Source organism: Eptatretus burgeri, chromosome 9, assembly GCF_056783735.1.
Source record: "Eptatretus burgeri isolate ZD-2024b chromosome 9, Ebu_testis_v1, whole genome shotgun sequence".
NCBI classification, from domain to species: Eukaryota; Metazoa; Chordata; class Myxini; order Myxiniformes; family Myxinidae; genus Eptatretus; species Eptatretus burgeri.
In genome coordinates, this window is record NC_140969.1 from 9,710,086 (window position 1) to 9,732,046 (window position 21,961).

The 21,961-nt window shown below is 44.6% G+C and overlaps 1 pseudogene; it reads right to left on the reverse strand.

Annotated features, from left to right (window-relative positions):
* Positions 1-8,362: 8,362 nt before the first annotated feature.
* On the reverse strand, positions 8,363-8,503 carry LOC147019505 (signal recognition particle RNA; annotated as a pseudogene).
* Between the last annotated feature and the right edge of the window lie 13,458 nt (positions 8,504-21,961).

A 21,961-nucleotide genomic window follows, 5' to 3' on the forward strand; every position in this document is an offset into this window, starting at 1 on the left:
CACTCGATGAAGAACTCTATTAAAACAGAACGGCATGCTTGGCAAGCGATAGCAAGCTTATTACCTCTGCCACCGAAAGTGGCTAGAGGTTATGTTTTCACCCTTGTTTGTTGGGTGGTCGCTGCTAGACTACCCTTATTCTCAGTTTTTCTATCTGTCTGTATGTTTGTATGTTTGTATGTAATGGACAGCTCTGGAGGCCAGAGAAGTGAACCGATTTTGATTAAACTTGACTGGTAGGTCCATACTAGGATATAGTTGTATGCTTTTGAGCACCGTTGCTATGGACGCCACCGTTGCCTAGCAACGGGACTTTGAAATTTTTGAAAAATCCTAAAAAAAAATTGTTTTTTCGAAAATCAAAAATCGGCTTCAAGGCTTTTATGCGCACTATAATCAACCTCTTTGTCAAAAAATTTCAGCCTGATCTGTCAAAAACTGTATGACCAGTATGCAATTATGTGGCGACCACCCATGTTGCCTACCGGCTTATCTGTCTGTTTCTTTGTTTGTCTGTCTATCTGTTACTTGCGAAATTAAACATTCGCAAGTACATTGGTTGGTCTGGTCTATGATTCTGTCTCTCTGTTTGTCTGTTTGTCTGAATGTCAATCACCTGCAGGTCACAATTTCAAACCGATCATCACAAAATAGTGGAGTCGGTCATAAGGAAGATGCCTTAATTTTGAGGTTAAAAGATCAACATCGGCCAAAGGTCGACAACTTGGATCAAGTCGCTAAAATTGTCAATTTTCACCAATGGACTTGGATTTTTAAGAGGATTTGCATGTCACATCAACCAATTCAACCACACCAATTATTTTTGAGGTCAACATATGCCAAAAGGTCAACATGATTAAAAAAAACAAACAACATTATTTATATTGTTATATTTACAAACCACCAATTCATATTTGAGGTGGTTGGGGGTTGGGGTAGCCACATATACAAGGAGAGAAGGGGGGGATAACAAAAATACACCCGTGCGGGAGTGACGGTCATCTCTGCGAGAAATAACCAAACCGCACACCCTTATTAATAGTGAAATAGCAAATGCAAGAAAAGCTCTCCAATAGACCTTATTCCCCGTCCGAGTTCGGAACATCTGAGCATGCGCAGTGCATTTTCGGCCTTAAATTTTGGTCAATTTCTCATCTATCACGAGCTCAAAGTTGCTGAAACTCGGCGATCTGTACTAAAAATAATTCTCCACAAGGTAAAACCAAAACTAGCCTTCTAGCTGTTAAAATAAAAAAAGTGTTGCGGTGTTCCGAACGAGAGCCGAATAGGGTGTATTTCCTGACTTACCACGCAGCTGTAGCTGTCTACTGGACACCAATCACCAAATTTATATACTATACTCTCCTCTGCACTAATGCCAACGAGTCCGTCAAATAATGTCCAGTCGGTAGATGGCCAAGAGTCTGTAGAAGTAGGTGGTATAATCACTATCACTCTATGTAGTAGAGTAGGTAGGTACAGTAGCAAATTGCAGACAAACAACTACGACACAAACCAGTCAGTCAGTGGATTTGATGGGTAGATACGTAGGCCTAGCCTTTTTGTTTTCCAATCTCTTATAAAATGTGCAACAACAACACTGATGACACCACACTACTCACTCTTACTATCCACAGTTCTGTTCGTTCAGTTCAGAATATTCCAGTGGACTCCACTGGACCAACCGATGACTCTGCACTATCCGCAGGAATAATGTTTATATGTGTACGACATAAGATAAACGCGGAAGGAAACCGGAAATATCGCAATCGCACATGGCGATTATTTGACGAAGCAGTGCTAAACACCGGAAATATCAAAAACACAACAACACCGTAAAAACTTCATATGACTGGACACCTGTCCCGTCGTGTCGGCTGCCGATCAATATTCGTGTCAAAAGAAGGATGGCGATATCAAAGTGCTGGAAAACAATGGAGATCTCTCTATTGTTTTCCAGCACTTTGACGTATATTAAACACATAACGATATGCCATCCGATATTTTTCGATTCTGATAGCTTCTATGACCTAGGCCTATGGCGATTTGCCGATTTGGTGGGGACATTCGGCTATGAGTGGGGGAACCTAAAAAGCTATGCTATGGGCAGGCAGGCGGGCCGCGGGCGGGCAGGCAGGCAGATTATATAATAGGAGTCACAAACCGAGAGTTAACGAATACCAAGCACGAGAACGACCTTTACAAGCATGAGTTCCTGTTACTAGGGTGTAGTGTTCTCGGGTCAGGAGGGATTTTTGGCCAACTTTGAAGTCACGTGACACGAAAACGAAAGCGAATATCGAAAATCCGGCCTGACCCAATCTAGATATTGTCCGATAGATTCATAGGCCACAATAAAATTCAAGACCGCTTGAGAAATGGCGGAGGAGATAGAATTAGAAAATCGTCATTTTCGCAACTTCAAAGGCCTCGTGACCTTGACCTTGCCCTTCGGTGACCTTGAAAGTCATACCATCGTGTACGTCTCATCAACCTCTATCAGGATCACTAATGACCAGATCTTCCGCTTCAACTTCATTGTGGACGGACGGACGGACGGATCGTCACCTCTCATCTCAACACCCATATTATTAGGTCATGCTCGAAGAGATGACCTGAAAACGAGGAACAATTGCCTCTCAGAGAGGAATCGAATAGGAAAGAATCAGCGTCTGTAGAAGAGACAAAGTTAAAGAAAAGATACAGAGCAGTGCACATGGCAGAGTGCAGGTCATGCGTGGACAGATGTAAAGAGGAACCGATACATAAATGTTGACAGAAAACACCAAAAACAGAACTTCAGACAGGTCCAAGCAACAATAAAATTATGAAAAGGAGGAGACAATTCTCGATGGTATTCTTATATTTTTGAGGAAGCTCCTCTATCTATACTAATCAAATGTGTCATGACTTATCAAGTCTGGACCTTCCGCATTATTACCTCCGCCACCGAAGGTTTGTCTGTCTGTCTGTGAACAAGATATCCCACAAAGTTGATGACTGATTCGGATGAAATTTGATGGAGATGTTGGGTGTGTGACAAGGAAGAAATGATTCATTAGATTTTGGTGAAGATCTGGATCTGGATAGTGGAATTTTCAGACTGATTCTTCACCATTTAGTGATAGGGCCCACAACGATATGTAGCACGATATCTCCAAAGGTTCTGGACGAGTGATGACGAAACTTTGTGGATGAGTTGGTTTGGTGACGAGAACTAGCCGATTCGATTTTGATTCATGGTCGAAACCAGATCCGGCCTATTGGTAGGAAAAAAAATGTCATGAAAAATGTCATGAAAAAAATGTCATCATGAACTGTGTGTGTGCTCACATGTCAACGCCAAACAGGCGGTGTTGCCGAAGAAGTCTTTTTTGCATCCGAAGTCTTTTGAATCCGTTCACACCAAGTTTAAAATTACTCTTCCACATAGATCGAAGAGTGCTTGTCTGTGGTTGATTCCAGTGACGACAATCCTGCTTAACCCAGACTCTCAACTTTTGACGGCAATCGAAGCATGCTTCCAGCCAGAACTGTGAAAACACGGTCAATCATTCAAATGAAGTTGAGCTTCATGCTAAGCAGAGGTCACAGGTCATTCAGATATAGTACGGCATCCCAACAAAGCAAAAGGTAACGTCTTCACTGCCCTCTCTCCATCCTCACAACTGCTTCTCTTCATTGATCTCCTGCCCCTCACCATGGTGAAAGATGAGACACCTGGGTACCATTCGGAATTTCCAATTTTTTTCACTCCATGTTTTAGTTCCACATTGATTTTTTTTCTTTATGAATAGTCATGAAATCATGTCGATTGTTGGTTTTTTTGTTTGTTTGTTTGTTTGTTTTAAATGAACAACACAACTATTTTTTGCGAGGCAAATTTTGTGCAACAATTGTATCAACAATGTGGATGATGTCGGTGTGCCCGAAGATTTATGCAGGTACAAGGAATGGAGTCGTTAAATTAATTGCCTCGAGTGGCGAGATTGCCTTTCAAATGGAATTGCTGTTCAATGAATTCCACACTTGGTTTTCAACACCAACACACACACACAGTACATGTGTGACCTTTTTTGTTGTTGTTGTTTATTTTTTTTAACCGAGTTCAAACAACACACTTTTACAGATACAGTAGTGATTGCAATGTGCGATGAGTAAATAAATATCGGTGTTCGATTTCTGCTTTAGCGCGGCGAGTCTCGCATGTTTTAAAACATACGCATGATTTGCTTGACTTGCAGCGAACATGGCATCAATTTCTGCTAAATGAAATAAATGGAGTCATTATTCTAACAACAATATAACTTCCCTTTGTTGGACTTTGTGTGAGAGGGAGGGAGAGAAAGACAAAGAAGGTCAGAGGGAGGGAGAGAAAGACAAAGAAGGTGAGAGGGAGGGAGAGAAAGACAAAGAAGGTGAGAGGGAGGAAGAGAGAGCCAGAGGAGGTGAGAGGGAGGAAGAGAGAGCCAGAGGAGGTGAGAGGGAGGGAGGGAGAGATAGCCAGAGAAGGTGAGAGGGAGGGAGGGAGAGAAAGGCAGAGAAGGTGAGATGGAGGGAGGGAGAGAAAGCCAGAGAAGGTGAGAGGGAGGAACGGAGAGAAAGCCAGAGGACGTGAAAGGGAGGGAGAGAAAGCCAGAGGACGTGAAAGGGAGGGAGAGAAAGCCAGAGAAGGTGAGGGGAGGGAGAGAAAGCCAGAGAAGGTGAGAGGGAGGAAGAGAGAGCCAGAGGAGGTGAGAGGGAGGGAGGGAGAGAAAGCCAGAGAAGGTGAGAGGGAGGGAGAGAGAGCCAGAGAAGGTGAGAGGGAGGGAGGGAGAGACAGCCAGAGAAGGTGAGAGGGAGGGAAGGAGAGAAAGCCAGAGAAGGTGAGAGGGAGGGAGAGAAAGCCAGAGAAGGTGAGAGGGAGGGAGAGAGAGCCAGAGAAGGTGAGAGGGAGGGAGAGAGAGCCAGAGAAGGTGAGAGGGAGGGAGAGAAAGCCAGAGAAGGTGAGAGGGAGGGAGGGAGAGAAGGTGAGAGGGAGGGAGGGAGAGAAGGTGAGAGGGAGGGAGGGAGAGAAGGTGAGAGGGAGGGAGGGAGAGAAGGTGAGAGGGAGGGAGGGAGGGAGAGAAGGTGAGAGGGAGGGAGGGAGAGAGAGCCAGAGAGGGTGAGAGGGAGGGAGGGAGGGAAAGCCAGAGGGGGTGAGAGGGAGGGAGGGAGGGAAAGCCAGAGGAGGTGAGAGGGAGGGAGGGAGAGAAAGCCAGAGAAGGTGAGAGGGAGGGAGAGAGAGCCAGAGAAGGTGAGAGGAAGGGAGGGAGAGAAAGCCAGAGAAGGTGAGAGGGAGGGAAGGAGAGAAAGCCAGAGAAGGTGAGAGGGAGGGAAGGAGAGAAAGCCAGAGGAGGTGAGAGGGAGGGAGGGAGAGAAAGCCAGAGAAGGTGAGAGGGAGGGAGGGAGAGAAAGCCAGAGAAGGTGAGAGGGAGGGAAGGAGAGAAAGCCAGAGGAGGTGAGAGGGAGGGAGAGAAAGTCAGAGGAGGTGAGAGGGAGGGAGAGAAAGCCAGAGGAGGTGAGAGGGAGGGAGGGAGAGAAAGTGAAAAATTATTTTCCTGCTATTTATCATGGAGTCATCTTTTGGGTTCTCAAATCAAAGCTAACTGCTAAACCAACACTATGGGCAATTGGATGCCACTATTGAAGTTCATGGCTGCAACAATTTTCCGCAATTACCGCCAGGCAGCAGTAATAAATTGCTGTTATGAATTATTTTGTCTCCACTTTTGGCAGGGTCAGGGGGCAGTGTCGGGGTGATCAGATTCATTGAAATCGATTGTGCCCATATATTACGTGTCACTGGCTGTAAACCTCGTTTAATTGCTGTTTCAACGGTGACATCGTGCTTTGTGCGCAGCTTGTGCCAAATGAGTCGTTCGTCCCTTTGTGGCATGTGATTGTGGGTTTGCATCAGTTCTTACAGGGGTGTGGTGATACAGGTGAATGCCCCCCTCCCTCCCCCTTGTAATGTCGAGCAGAAACTTGGAATGTACCATCTACCAACAAATGCTGGTAGACAAGACCCAGTACATCATTCATCTGGGGAACTGCATACACATTGATGCATCACCCCACCTGTGAAACACCGACGTGACGGTTTATAGCTGGGCAGAGATTCGAACCCAGGCTCGACAGCTTGCAGGTGAGTGCACAATTTTTTTGGAAGGGTGTTGGTGGGGGGAGGGGGTCACTTTTGCCGATAAGACGTCAGTGTAAGAGCCACCACACCGCCTGCAGGACTCCATAATGGCTGCTATTAGGCCCCACTTCCATGAACTCTTCTTAGTTGTGGTTTACTGGTCTGCAAGCATAATTGTTTGTACACTGCCATCTCCTGATGGAGTGATGCTACTTTTATGCTTCGCATTGGAACAATCATTTGAAACCATTTTGTCAATTTGATAGAATTTATGGCAAATTAAGATGGGGTGTTTTCACATTTGGGATACGCCAGGTGTTGGCTTGATGGGTTTGGGTGGTGGGCTTGGGATTCTACGATCTTGACTTCCAATCCTGTTATGGCATTGAATTAATACCAGGTGGGGTTGACTCAGCCTGTCATCCTTCTGAGGTCGTCAAAATGAGTACCAGCTTGCTGGGATGACTGAGCCATTCGAGTATCCTGTGTCGAAGTGGCAACTCGTTCAGGATTGTGCCCAATAGCTCAGGAGACTGCTTCAGCATCACCAACGCTCTGTACAGAACATGGTGCAAATGGATGTTTTTCACATTTGTGTATTATCGGCCCCATGTCAGGGGCCACACTTTAGGCCAACAGGGGCCGCCAGTGCTCGTGCAATGAAGCAAAGAGCTCCAGACGACCATCCCAACCATGCAAAAAGCATGACAACATATTAGAGATGCAATGCATTGTGAAAACGCAAAAATGTTTGAAAGCACCTTTTTTTTTAGAATTTTACAGATTTCATGATTTCTGGAGAAACAATTTAACTTTGAGGTATAAACAAGCACAAGAGAGACACTGCCTTTTCCGATACAAGAATGATAATGCTTTCATAGCTTCGTAGGACAATCCTCATCTCTACAAATGTGTTGTGGACTCAGGGTTTGAAGTTCGCCATGGGGGAAGCACTCGGCTTCCTCCTGAACAACCGGTCCTGTGGCCGCCAGGCACAGATAACTCCGCGCACCGGCGGGTTGTTGGGCAACCATGGACACCTGTTGATACGGATGCTCTGTGATGCATCAGGGATAAGTTTGAGTGATGCTAACCCTAACCCTAACAAATCGAACCCAGAGGTTGAGAGTCTGTGCTTGCGTAGCTCCTTCAACCTAGCAAGTTTTCTATCAGCATCCTTAGAAGCAGATAGTAGTTGAAGTGGTCCATAATGTCGTCCTGGCATATGAATGATAGATTATGGTTTCCGTTGGGTATCTTGTCTGACACTTCCTTCGAATCCTTACGATGCTGGTTCTGCAGCAGTCTGCATTGAACTTCTTGCTTCAGACATCTTGTACGTGAATGTGGATCTGAAAATAGAAGACAAGAGATTATTGAAGCAACGTATGCTGTTCAAAGTGTGATCACATGATACATGAGCATGATATCTGCTTCATCTTGGTGTCAAATGGAAAGTATTAGGCAACAGATCATTAGCATTGAAGAGCTGTTTGTTTTCTCTGGAAAATAAAGAATGTTGAAGATTTGGGTAAACCGCCAGAGGTATATAAGGGAAATTAGGGTGGAGCCACTCTAAGTCCACTAACCGAATCGATAGACAAGATATCAACTTACAAAAAAGAGAACTACGAGAGCACATACCTCCGCCAGGCTGAGTGGTTTACATTTTGTATCCCACTGATAGGCCGGATCTGGATTTGGACCTCAACTAAAATTGAATGAGCTTGTTTTTGTCACCGAACCAACTCACCCACCAAGTTTCATCCGAATCCATCTGGAACTTTTTGAGATATCCTGCTATATGTCGTTTTGGCCCTCTCTCCCAATGGTGAAGAATCACTTAAATTTCTCGGATCCACATCCGGATTCGGATCTTCACCAAAGTTGAATCAATTCTTCCTTGTTACATACCCAACCTGCCCACCAAGTTTTGTCCAAATATTTTTTGAGATTTTTTTTTCACAAACAAACAGACAGGGGTGAACACATAAGCTCCTTCCACCTTTGTTGGCAGAGGTCATGAAACACAAGGAAATCAGCTTTAATTTGATATATGTTGTTGTTCATCTTTCGGCTGCTCCCGTGAGGGGTCGCCACAGCGGATCATCCGTTATGATCCGCATATTGATTTGGCACATGTTTTACACCGGATGCCCTTCCTGACGCAACCCTGGTCGCCTCTTACGACACAGGGAATAAGGATAGGGTTTCGCCATGATTCCGGGCTGCCCTACCCCCTCTCATAGCGTGGCACAGCGCAGAGCTCCCGTCCTCAAGCGATCCTCCAACCCAAGCCTCCGAGTAGCCGGATTACAGGCGCACGCCACTACGCCCGGTCTTTAATTTGATATATAATATGTGGGTGTTGTATTGAATCAGGTTGAGATTCCTAAAAATCATGTTTACTCCGATTCGGAATTCACGTTCGACGCAGAGCCGCAATTCTCATTGTGATGGTACCTTCCTTAAATGGCTCAAATACTTGGTGCATCTCCCTATACTTTCAATGTTCACATTTCATTACAATCTTGTTCGGTTGTTTGGGTGAGGGGTGGATGGGGGGGGTGCACGGTGACCTGATCAAACCAAAAGGACAACAAACAACTCTTGTCACAAAGACAAAATCTCATGCTTGAAATCTCATCACTCAATGGACTGTTCAATCATCCTGTGCCAGGTATACTACACCTAATAGGTGGAGGATGTAGGACGCTGTATAATTCTTTCAATCTCCACTGAACACCAAAATAACAATCATTTCAAATACAAACATGTAGATACACATATGCTCAGAGACCCACAACAAAACATTCACCTTTATATCCAAATATCAATATCGACCGATGTGGATCGATGAGTCCGACAATATTATTTATGGAAACACTAGTTTATCAAAGGCTCATCGGGGAGCTTGTACATGAATGAAATGCAGGACAGAAGCATTGATAGAGGTCAGTGTGAATTACAAGAACATTAGTTGACAATTTACAAACATTGAATATGGTATTTCAACTTGGCTTCTCACATCATGAGTCAGGGGTTCAAATGGGGATCACTGCCTCTCCCTCTGTCTCTGTGCCTCTGTGCCTCTGTCTCTCCCCACCCACATCTTTTAAGTTACAAATGCAACTCTGTGTGTGTGTATGGGGGGGGGGTAAAGCAGGAGGTAAGGACGGGGATGGGGAGCCGGGGTTAAAGCGATCTATGCAAGGTAAATTTGTCTTCCTTTCCTCCTTCTCGCCAAATTTTTTGGCAAACAGGACGACTAATTGGTCTGTCAGCCAAGCAATGGGTAGGCTCTGCGAGTAAATAACGTGAGTTCCCTTACAATGAAGCAAGAAAGCAGCACATACCATTTTAAAAGTCTTTGGTATGACTGAGCCAGGGTTCGGTTCGAACCAGCGACCTCCCAGACTCAGAGCAGACACTCTAACCACAACACCCCTGAAAGCTGGTGAAACTATCAAGCCAGCATTGAATCCCTGCATCATAACTTTTTTTTAATTGTTTAAAATTTCACGTGACATCATGAGGTTTCTGCAAGTAGAATAATTTTGGTGCATATTTGGAGTGGGGGTTCTGGTCAGATTGGAAAGATGAAAGAAAACAATAATGGGACAAGAACAGGTGAGTTAATGTGAAATATGTAGTCCTGAATTGGGGCAGGAAGGAACTTATTCAAAAATGGACAATGCCCAAAATAATTGGATCAAAATAAAATCTTGCCAGCTCGAGAGTTTTCATCTCCTTCAAATATATAAACCTACAAACCCTGGCAAAGTAAAAATCAAACTCAGACAAAGCTGGAATAACATATTTTATGACATAACTCTTGTCCTAAGATTTCCTCCTCCCTTCAAGTGCTCAGCCAAAATAAAATGAATACCCCTGATTGTAAGCAAGTTTAATTTGAACAATTCGCTCTATAAACACAATCGAATGGACGACATGCATTAGTATCTGGTAGTATGTCCATCGGATTAGTGCGGAGGTTGCTGCAACCTGGAAAGGCATCAAATGAATGATATTCTACCTGACAACCTGATGGAGATTTTAATCACAGGTGGAGTAGATTTTTGTTGTAGTTCTTGTGTATTACTTGCCAGAGGTGAGCTTTTTCGCGGCTCCTGCTCCGTGTTCCCGGACGTGTTCGATGGCGTTCATGTCAGGACGCCGTGATGCCCAGGAAGGAAGTTGCACACATTACATCTCTCGCAGGCAGACAGGTGGTTGTGGATGAATGCATGGCAAGTGGCACCATCTTCCTGCACTGACTGCATTCCCCACTACAAATTTCCTTGCTGGTATATTAATCGGTAAGAGCAGGGCCGTATTTATGGTAGAGGCAGTGGAGCACGTGCTTCAGGGCCTCCACATTTTTGCAAAAATAATTATTTTGTTGGAGTATATACCATGGGCTCTGAGTCGGAAGGCGCGTCAAGTCAATGTGACAAAGTGAGCGTCCCCCACAGCAGCAGCATGATTACGTATATCTGATGATTTTATACACATAGTTTCACCTAATGTATCCATCCACCCATCCATCCATTGCGACCAGACTCTGTGCAGAACATTGGCGCTGCCTAAGCAGTCTCCTTGGCTATTGAGCACAAGTCTAGACGGGTCACCACTCCAATGCAGGATACCAACAAGATGGTACTCATTTTGCCGACGTCAGAAGGATGACAGGCTGAGTCAACCCCACCTGGTATTAATTCGACAGTCAAGCAGGATTTTAACTGAGGACCCTAGGATCCCAAGCCCACCACTCCATTAAGCCAACACCAAAAATACCTGATGTATATTACATTATTTCTAAAAATAGATGTACCTACTTTTGAAAATTTTGATGATGTTTCAAGTTATTTTTGAATTTTGTTGAATAAAGAATAATTTTGTTGATAAAAAAAATAAAAATTCTTTTTTATTTAAAAAAGTAAAATAATAGTAGTTTTTCTTACGTAAATTCATACAGTAAACAACAACATATCTTACATGCAACATTACAGGGGCCTCGACATACACAACCTAAATACGGCCCTGGGTAAGATAATTTATTTTATCTCCAATTTTTTTTGAAATTTAATTGATATACGTCTGCGCACCATATTTTCAGCATTTCAAAAAATGTTTTTTTGTGATCAATTTTTCCATTCATGCAGAAGTTCCAATTTTTGCGCAGTGTTGACTTTTTGTTGCCGATGCTCTGAATTTCATCTCCACGTGAATGAGACGTAGTTTGATACTTTGTATTCCAACATTGACGCTAGCGTTGCAAGTCTAAAGCCTCACGTGTGCCAAGGAGAGCAAGCATTAATAATAAGTTGAAAATATCATCATAAAGTTTGCCCTGCAGATAAGAATGGGGGGGGGAGGCGGATCGATGGAAAGAAATGCGGGTTTGTACTTTCAACGCGGTTCACTTCTCTGACATTGGGCAACAGAGAGCGCCAATCTGCATTGAACAATATACCATCAATCATTGAACGATGTCCCAGATGATTTTCTTTTCACTGTTCGACCTTTTCAAAGGACACGAGATACAAAGTGAGGAGGCTCTTTAAGAAAACGGATACAATCTTCACCTTTCAGTCTTATCACAACATGGCAGCGAAGATTTGCCGACGAAATCACCTCTTTCGATCCCGAGGCAGCCTCACAAATGGGATTTTCATTTTTTGGCAACAATAAATGAACAAATTGCACATCTTTGAAATGATCTCTTCCATTGTGCCATTGATAGTGTGCGTTTCTGATGGTATTGTGTACTGTTCTTTTTGACTGATACTGCTTTAAAGCTACAGACAGTAGTTTAAAAAAAAAATCTATAAAAAAACGGCTTTCAGATTCCTTGGGAAAAGGAAATGGAAGGGAAAGAGAAGGGATGCGGATTGAAGTGGGAAACTGGGAGCATGGTAGCACATGTTGATTACTCGCTGTCTGTCCACTAAGGTGCAATTCACACTCATTTACACCTGCGTGAGTTTGAGACACTCTGCCAACAGTACTTTTACTTGCTTTTTGTCGGCGACTAAGAGGAAGGTAAAATACGTCATCACAGGTGTGTGCTGTGCTCCTGACATTGATGGATTGCAAGGAGGGTGTAGGGAGGGCTTGTGGGGTACACAAGGTTAAGGTTTATGGAATACAGTTAAACTGCTGCAGAGATATCCAGTGTGCAAAACAAGACATCAATCATGATGAGGTCGGGTTCGAAAGTGGACAAAATATGATGAATGTGCTTTAATTAATCGCTTATAAATTGCTTGAATTATGTGGCAATAAAATATCAGATATGACCATGACACGGCTTATGAGGTTTTGACCAAGTCATTTTTACGTAGGAGATAACACATTGCAGGTCCTTCTTTATTTGATGCATTTACACTGCTAACGATTTTTTTTATTATTATTATCAACATTAGTGTTACGGTTGTGGAAAGGAGGGAGAGATGCCGATAGCTTAGGAGGTGTACAGTGGTGATACGTGCTGTTTAGGTATCCCGTGTATTCAATAAATGTCGGTTCAGTTGTCAGAAAGACGAGAGCCTTTATTGTGCTTTCCTTTATCTTTGAGTTACGCCACCATTTTTTAGACACCCTTATCTCCACCCACATGTCGTGTTCAGATGGGCTGGATGTTCAGGCCAGTTGGGTATTGGCGATCCTCCCAGATGTGCCTGGTGCTTGGAGAGGACTGAAGTATGGAATTGCCCACCCGGTGCTTTACAGCCAAGAGGAGACCATGAAACTGCAAGCCAACCAGGCCTGAACCAGAACCCTTTGTTTCTCTTTTTCGTTTACCTTATCTTTTTTTCCTGCTTTTTCATTTGTTATTTTCAACACCTCCCCTCCCCTCCGTTAGTTGTCTCAATGTGTCAATGTGTAGGCCTTTTTCACATAGTTATGTGACCTCAGTGTGTGTTGAGGATAAGTCAAATCAGCAAAGTGTTTTCTGTATTTCCTTTGCCTATGCTGCTTGTGGATTATTATTTCATGAAAACTTGTATAAGGAAGCCATTGTTGCCACTGAACTCTTACCACAGAATAGACCTCCTGCACATAGGAAACTGGCCCAATAGCATAAAAGGGGCACGTTGCCAGCTACCAAAGGGTGTTTTTTCCTCCCTCTTTCCCCCATGCAATTGTACAAGCTTCCAAGAGCACTCGACTAACTTGTTGGCTTCAGCCTGGTGGGCTGGACAGGACCCAGGGTCCCTGTCCTTGCAACCCCAACATAAGTATGGCTGGGATTGTACAGGACTTAGGGTCACTGATGCCACCCCCCCCCCCCACTCTGTAGCAATGGTGACATGAGTGAGAGGAGTGAAGTACACCCTGTGTTGTTACAGTTGTTGCTGTCAGAGAATAGTTATTCTTATGAGCTCAAACAAGCAAATCCAAAATTATTTGAAATTTGTAGCAGCTGCTGATGATTTATTTAATTGGCTTGAGTAATGGGATTTGATATTACTGTGATTGAGGATAAATGCTTCCATAGACTTCATAGACCATAGATAAATGGTCCATTTATGAATGGTCCAACTTCCATAGACCATAGATAAATGCTGGACTTCCGGTTCCGGTTTTGAGCGGCAAGAGGTCTCCTTCGGGGCTCCCTGCTGACATTCTCAAAGTTAAGTTCCGGTTGTTATTTGTCCCGTTTTAACTGTTTAATTTTCTCACCTACATGTTAATGTGTGTTCCTAGTTCGGTTTTGTTTCAAAAATCGTGCTATTTTGTGAGTATTTATGTCGACGTTCTTACCTGGTGTTTGAGGCCTAGTCCTAGGCTTGAGGCCTACCGGTTCCACTTGGTGTTCGATCGTTTTTTTGTTTGTTTGTTTGTTTTTTCTCCCCATTACCTTCAATTTCTATCCTCCCCATTACCTTCAATTTTCATCCTCCCCACTTTCCAAACATCCCCCATTCTCCCAACTAATCTCTTTCTTATCTCAAAAAAAAAATAAAAAAATAAAAAAATAAAAAAATAAAAAAATAAAAAAAATAAAAATAAAAAAAAAATAAATAAATAAAAATACCCAACAACAACAACAACAACACGCTCACCTTCTCCCGATTCTGCTACTTCTTCTTCCTCTTAACTTCCTCCTCGTCTTCCTCGATTTCTTTTTTTTTTTTTTTTACATTTCCATGACCTAATCTGTTGAACTCTCTCATACATTAATATTAACAACAAAAACGATCTTATGATGCTTCATCTTCCTCTCTCTCACATGTGGTACTCTTTACTGTTTCACAATGCACTACTCTTCTGCTATTTCAACAGACTGCTTTCATTTCGACCTCTCCTTCATTCCTTGCCTAAAAAATCCAACTATTACAGCGCTTCTTCTCTCCATGCTCTGAATTCGCCTTCATTGCATCCATCAAGAATTGTGTTAAATCGCATCTCTGACCTAAAACTTTTAAAAACCACAGTTTGCCATGGATGCTCGCTTTCCATCAACCATTCTTTTTTTCCAACTTCAGTGCCAACTCACCCCCCTCACCCCTCACTCTCACTCTCAAAGCAACCATCCCACTCTTCTCCCTCCAAGCCTCCCTCTCACCTCTTTCAAAAATTCCCCCTCACCTTTCTCCCACCTTTCATCCCCCTCACTCTTCCTTCTCTAAGTTGCCCCCCTCTCATCCACCAACCTGCCTCCCTCCACTGCCCTCTCACCTCCATCTCTTCACTCCACCTCCTCAAATACTCAACTTCCATCTTCCTTGTCTCTTGTCCCCCTCTCTCCCAGCACCACAGAGCCTTTTCTCCTCCTCATTCGGCCCCCTCCCCTCGCTATTCTGCAATACCCCACACTCCTTCAGCAACCCTCCTTACCTCCCCCCTCGTCCCTCGTCCTACCCTCCCCGCCCCCTCCACCTCCTGCACCCAAATCCTCCTCCCCTACCTCTTCATTAAAAGTGTGGACCTCAAATATCCGGGGCCTTCGCTCAAACCTTTCAGATCTTTCCATGCAGGTTGCCACTGACAAACCAGACATTATCTGCCTAACAGAAACTTTCCTCTCCCAAGACGTGTCTGACTCCCAAGTATCTCTCCCTGGTTACTCCCTCTTACGGTATGACAGACCTGAGCCTCGTCCTGGTGGAGGTGTTGCTCTCTTCATCAAAGACTCTATTCCTCACTCTCCCTGCACTGCTCTCACTCCCCCACACCCCCAGGAATACCTCTGGCTTCGGCTTCCCCTCCACTCCCACCTCATGTTTATATGTGTACTGTACCGTCCACCGAACAGTGATGACTCCATCTACACCTCACTCTCCGAAAACATGGACCATCTTCTATCTTCTCATCCAAACTCTCTCTTCCTCTTATGTGGCGACTTCAATTGTCATCACGCCAGTTGGCTAGGTGTGGGTACCTCTCTCACCTGCCATGGGACATCAGCAAAAGCTTTCTGTGACTCATTGGGACTGACTCAATCGGTCAACTTCCCGACCCGGATCTCAACCAATGGTACTCCATCTCTTCTGGATCTGATTTTGACAAATTTCCCTGACAATATCTGCTGCTCTTCCTTCGCTCCAATTGGTTCTTCTGACCACGTCCTTGTTAAAGTGGACATCTCTCTGGCTGTTATCAGAGAACCACCTCACCGCCGTCGAGTCTGGCATTTCACTCAAGCCGACTGGCAGGGTCTCCGAGCAGCCATCAAACTTACAGACTGGTCTCCTATCACTACTTTCTCAAACATCAACTCATCCTGGGAATTCTTTCAAAGAAACTTGCTCTCCCTCATGCACAGATTTATCCCCTCTCGTGTTCAGTTGTCTTACCCTTCCTCCCGCCCTTGGTTTACTGAAGCTTGTGGCGAGGCAGTTGTCCTGAAACAACTTGCCTTTGCCTCATGGAAAGCAAACCCAACTGAGGGCAATCTCAGTTCTTTCCACAAAGCTCGGAACAAGTGTGTAGCTACCCTCAGGAGAGCCAGAAAACAACATCTTTCTCATCTCAAGTCTGAACTCTCAAACCTCTCTCCCTCCTCAAAATCCTGGTGGCGTTTAATCAAATCTGTTTCTGGTGTATGTTCCCCCTCCATCCCCTCCTTTACCTCAAATGGCCGCACTGCTGATTCCACACGTGATAAAGCTGAATGTCTAAACTCGGTGTTTGCAGCTAAATCTTGTGTCCCAAACCCATCACTATCTCTACCCACTTTACCCAGTCGCACCCAACTGTCCCTGGACTCTGTATCCTTTTCTCCTGACAAGGTGGAGAGCTTGCTTTCAAACCTCGAGTCAGATTCTGCAACCGGTCCAGACGGCATCAGCCCACGTGTCCTCAAAGCCTGCTCTTCTGCTCTTGCTCACCCTCTCTCTGTTCTATTCACCCTCTCATTTTCCCAAGGTCATCTGCCATCTGCTTGGAAATCTGCTAACATCACTGCCCTGCATACAAAAGGTGCAAAAACAGATCCCTGTAACTATAGACCAATCAGCCTTCTCCCAATCATCAGCAAGGTTATGGAATCCATCATCGCTTCAGACATGAAATCCTTCCTCTTCTCCAATGGCTTGATTTCCAATCATCAATTTGGTTTCAGACCAGGTCACTCTACCCTAGATATGCTGCTACTGCTCTCCCATCAATGGATGGAGGTCCTCAATGCCAGACAGGAAATCCGAGCCGTATCCCTGGACATATCACGTGCTTTTGACACAGTCTGGCACCCTGCCCTACTCACCAAACTCTCTTCCCATGGTATTCAAGGCCATCTCCACTCATGGCTCGCAGACTTCCTCTCCTGTCGCAGTCAACGTGTGGCCCTAAATGGAGTTCTTTCATCCCCTCTTCCTGTGCAGGCTGGAGTTCCTCAAGGTAGCGTTCTGGGCCCTGTTCTTTTTCTGGTTTTCATCAATGATCTCTCGGACTCTCTGGAAAATCCTCTATTTCTCTTTGCCGATGACTCCACCCTCTGCCGTACCATCTGTCATCCCTCAGACCGGCAAGCAGCAGCTTCTTCGCTCACTGCAGATCTGGATAAAATCACAAACTGGTCCAACACGTGGAACATGTCTTTCAATCCAGACAAATCTCACACTCTCACTATGTCTCTTCGAAAGGACCGTTTACAAAACCCCCCATCCACTTTCTCAACAATCCTCTGGAAGAAGTCTTTTCTTTCAAGCTTCTGGGTCTCACTATCTGCCATGACCTTTCCTGGGAAAGTCACATTTCCAACCTTGCCTCAAAAGCCAGTCGCCGACTGGGAATCCTCCGTCGTGCAAAGTCCTTCCTCGGCCCTCTTGAGCTCCTGACCACTTACAAAGCTTTTGTCCGTAGCCTGATGGAGTACTGCTCTCCCCTCTGGGCTGGTGCTCCTGCCTCCCACCTTTCTCGACTTCACGCTGTCGAAACCAGGGCTTTTAAGATCATTGGCATCTCCCGCAATGAAGCTGAGTCTTTGGGCCTCTCACTCAATCACCGCAGGTTGGTCGGTGGTCTTTCTGTCTTCTACCGACTCCTCTCCAGCCTTGCCCCCCTGCTCTCTCTGTGATTTGTCCCAACCACATTTCCACAGGGCGCTCAAGGTCCGCCAACAACCCCCTTCTGGTAAAACTACGAAAATCACGAATCACTGCTCATCTTCACTCTTTCATTCCTCTTTTTCCCGCCTTTGGAATAAACTTCCTCACTCTATTCTTTCCCATTCTTCCCTCCAGGCTTTCAAAACAGCTGTTCACCACCACCTCTTATCTTCCCCCATCCAAATCCTCGATCTTTTCTACCCCCGATAATCCACCCAAGCCCACTTCCTTCAATTCTCCTGCTTTCCTTCCTGAAAGTCCCTTTAATGTCCATCTTCCCCTCGCCATGTTCCCCGTCCCATCCCCATCCCTCCCCCTTCCACAGTTCACCTGTGTCTGTTCCCCAATGTTTTGTCCCTTCCACTCCCGCCCCTCTTGTCTCATGCCTCCTTGCTGTGAGTTGTGTGTTAGCTCTCATACGAGCCTCGACCAAGGTATACAAAAAAAAAAAAAAAAAAAAAAATAGAAGAAGGAGGAGAAGAGGAATGAGAGATGGTCTTGGTGCGTGGCAGGAGTGCCCATACTGTCGCTCAAGGGATGTATAATGAGCAGGCAGCAGGCTCCGTGTGGGATGATCAAAGGGAGGACTGGACTTTACCCACCCAGGAGACAGAGCAGGAGTTGCAGGACTTCCAGGCCATTATTAAGCAGCTGTGCTCAGACGACCAGAAAGTGATGGGTCACGCGTTCAAAAGGTTGTTCGTCAACATGGAGAAAAGTGCTTCAAAACGCAAATGGGAATTGCATGAGAGGTTAAATATGGAAGAATGGAAATGAGAAAAAGAAAGGGATGACATGTTACAGCAGGTAAAACAAATTGAGAACTCGAGGGGGAGCACTCGGGAGAGTGCAAAACCTCCGCCGCCAATACTGCTGGGTCACTCAAGTGAAACTTATATCTTATTCATTAAATATGATGTCAACAGTGCTGACAGAGTTATAGTTCTTTTCTCCAACATTTTTTTTTGGGGGGGGGGGGGGTTGGAAATCACTTAAAACATGTAGAAATGCAAAAACAAAAAATAATTTTTCTCTAACAACTTTTTTTGGGGGGGGTGGGGGGGGGGACCAAGTCCAAAATTTAATGGCATGATCCTTGGACCATACCTAACCCCCCCCCCCCCACCAAGTTCTGTCAAAATCCGTCAAGGAGTTTTTCTGTAATATTGTTCACAAACAAACAAACAAACAAACAGAAAGGGGTGAAAACAGTAACCTCTGATCTTCGATGGCGGAGGTTAATAATTGTATGAAAGTCAAAAAGTGGATTGAGGAACAAAAGGAGACTCTGAGGAGGATCATGGAAGAAAATGTCACACGGAATTGGCAAAACATTAGGAGTAATTGCATGAAGTGGAGGAAAGGAAAAGAGTCAAGGAAGAAAGAAACAACATCGATCATCTGAGCCTTTCAAGAGATTCAGAGATGGAAAGAAAAAGCTGTGGTGCAGTGGAAGGAAAGACAAGGAAGTGAGAATCATACAACTGGACGAGGCAAAGATGAAGAGTGAGGAGATGTGTAAGGTGATAAGGAGAGATTAAGAAAAGGAAAATAATAAAAAGGGATGAAGAAATAGAAAGGGAACATCGTTTGAAGAAAAGTGTCGAGGAAAGAATCAAACATGAACAGAAGCTTCAGGAGGTGGTGAATAAGCGGAAGGCTAACGTGTGCATCCTGCAGCGACAGCTACAGTGTGCCAAGGAAGAAACGCAATGCTCGGAACAGCAGCTAAAAGAACAAGTAATAATAAGGGAGCAACTGATGAAGGAGGTGGACAATCTGCAACATCAGTCGAGTGAGCTTAAACAGCAATATGATCAGCAACATATGGCAGGAGGAAGGCTTCTAACCGAGGAAACCCGACATAAGAGTTGAACTTGAGACCCGAGAGGAAGGGATTAGTTGGCTGAAGCAGGAGATGAGCTCTGTGTAGAGTGAACTCAGGGAGATTACAGAGCATGATCTACAGCAAATGGAGAAGAAGATGGAAGAAATTGAGAAGCAGACAAAAAGAGGGAGGCACAGGAAGCAAATGGAGGCACAGCTGAAGGAAATAGAGAGGCTGCACCAGCTCCTCAAGGAGGGGGGGGGGGAGGCGAGCAGCTCTGCAGGACTTGGTGGTTATGGTCCAGGGGATAAAAAGGAAAATGGAACAGACCCTGTCTCTTGAGGAAATGATTACCATCTTAGCAATTGGTCAGAAATTGTCACAAAAGGAGCCCAGGTATGGTGAGGAAGGAACTGATGGTGGTGAGGGTGATTTGTTAGAGACTAATGTAGAAGAGAAGGAGAAAGAGTTGTGTTTTGTGCACCAAAGTAAGGGGGTTTGGCAGAGAGAGAAAGTGCATCCAGAATTGAGGAGAATCCAGAGTGTGGAAATGGTGAGAAAAATGCAAATTGATGTGGAGGAGAGTGGTTTTGAGGAACAAGACAGACCTGCAAAGGAAGAAGTCGACAATGAGGATGAAGAATTGTCTTCAGATGATAGGACAGCAAATTCACCCCATCACAGAAAATCCTGAAGGCCTGCAAGGCAACCGTATGCAGTTATTGAAGGAAGAGGTGAATAGTGGTTTCCGGATGGTCTAGAATCGAGATGGTGAGGTTGAAATTGGTGCTCATGCAGAGAGCAAAGCTGTTTGCGATTGCGACAACAAATCAGATGGTGATTCATTGCCAAGGCCGAAGCTCAATAAAATGGAGCCTCGCTTGGAGGAAAGAAGAAGAAGGGGAGGATTAAGTTTCCTGACTTCGCTAGCCTCTAACGAGTCGGATAACGAAACCAAAATTAGCAATGGTAAACAGTGAAAGTCACCTGGTGGGGTGGCTCAGGGGTGTGTAGCATTGGGATTCTGGTGGATATACTACTTGTGAATGTTTTGCTGCTGTGGAGGAACTTGGGTAGAGTTTGAAACAGCACAAACTTTACGTAGCTTTTCGTGGTTGCTTTATGCAGCTTTCTTTGGTGAGACGAGCATTGGAGGAGTAAATTTAGAGAAAATGCTAGCCACCTGGAGTAATTGATTCGGTGAGAGCTGATTGGTTATTCCCTTCAGTTACAGGTGAGAGACGTGATTGATTTGGTCTTGTATATATATATATATATATATATATATATATATATATATATATATATATATATATATATATATATATATATATATATATATATATATATATATATATATATATATATTGATAGGTGTGCAGCTGTTCTGACACGTTGTTTTGTTTTTTCATGTTCGGTCATTAAGTGACACATATCATTCTTTTTGCTCACCCCACCTCCACCCCTCACCTGGCTTTTTTTTCCTCCCCCCCCACCACCTTCTCCCTCATTGTGTCCCCTCCTTGCTCCCCCTCCTGATAAAATGCAGTACTTTCCTCCCACACCTCTGTTGCTGTTTCTGTCTGTCTGTCTGTCTGTCACCTACTCCTCCCTCCTGCAGTGAAGAGCAATGTTTGGTGAGGTGTTCTTCTCCCCACCTTCCCCCTAGCTCCCCCCCCTTCTTCATACTTTCTGCCTACCCTCCTCCCTCTCACCCTACACCTGCCTCCTGTCTGTCTCTGTCTCTCTCTCTCTCTCTCTCTCTCTCTCTCTCTCTCTCTCTCTCTCTCTCTCTCTCTCTCTCTCTCTCTCTCTCTCTCTCTCTCTCTCTCTCTCTCTCTCTTTTCTTTCTTTCTTTCTTTCTTTCTTTCTTTCTTTCTTTCTTTCTTTCTTTCTTTCTTTCTTTCTTTCTTTCTTTCTTTCTTTCTTTCTCTCCCCCCCCCCTTCTTCATACTTTCTGCCTACCCTCCTCCCTCTCATCCTACACCTGCCTCCTGTCTCCCCCTCTCCCTCCCTATTTCTCCCCCCTCCCCCTTATAGTCCCCATAAGCAAAGCAACAGGTTGTATTTGCTAGTATATAATATGTATGTCCAGGGTGTTTCAAAAAGAGTGATGCAACTTTAAATGTTTATTTACAAAGAAACGGAAACCTCAGGAACATGAACCAAACATTTCTTGAAAGCTTATAACATGGTAGTGTCTATCACTGATTGCTATTGCAGGAAGTCACTGCTGGAGTTGGTGAGAGCCCAAGGTCTGAAATTGGCATTTATGAGATGATGTATGGGAAACCCTTTATTTTGATTGAGATGATTTCAGATTCCTTGGGAAAAGGAAATTTTCCCAAGGAAACCCCCTAATCGAGATGATGTATGGGAAAAGCTTCAGTTCCTTAGTGAGGATAAGCCAGA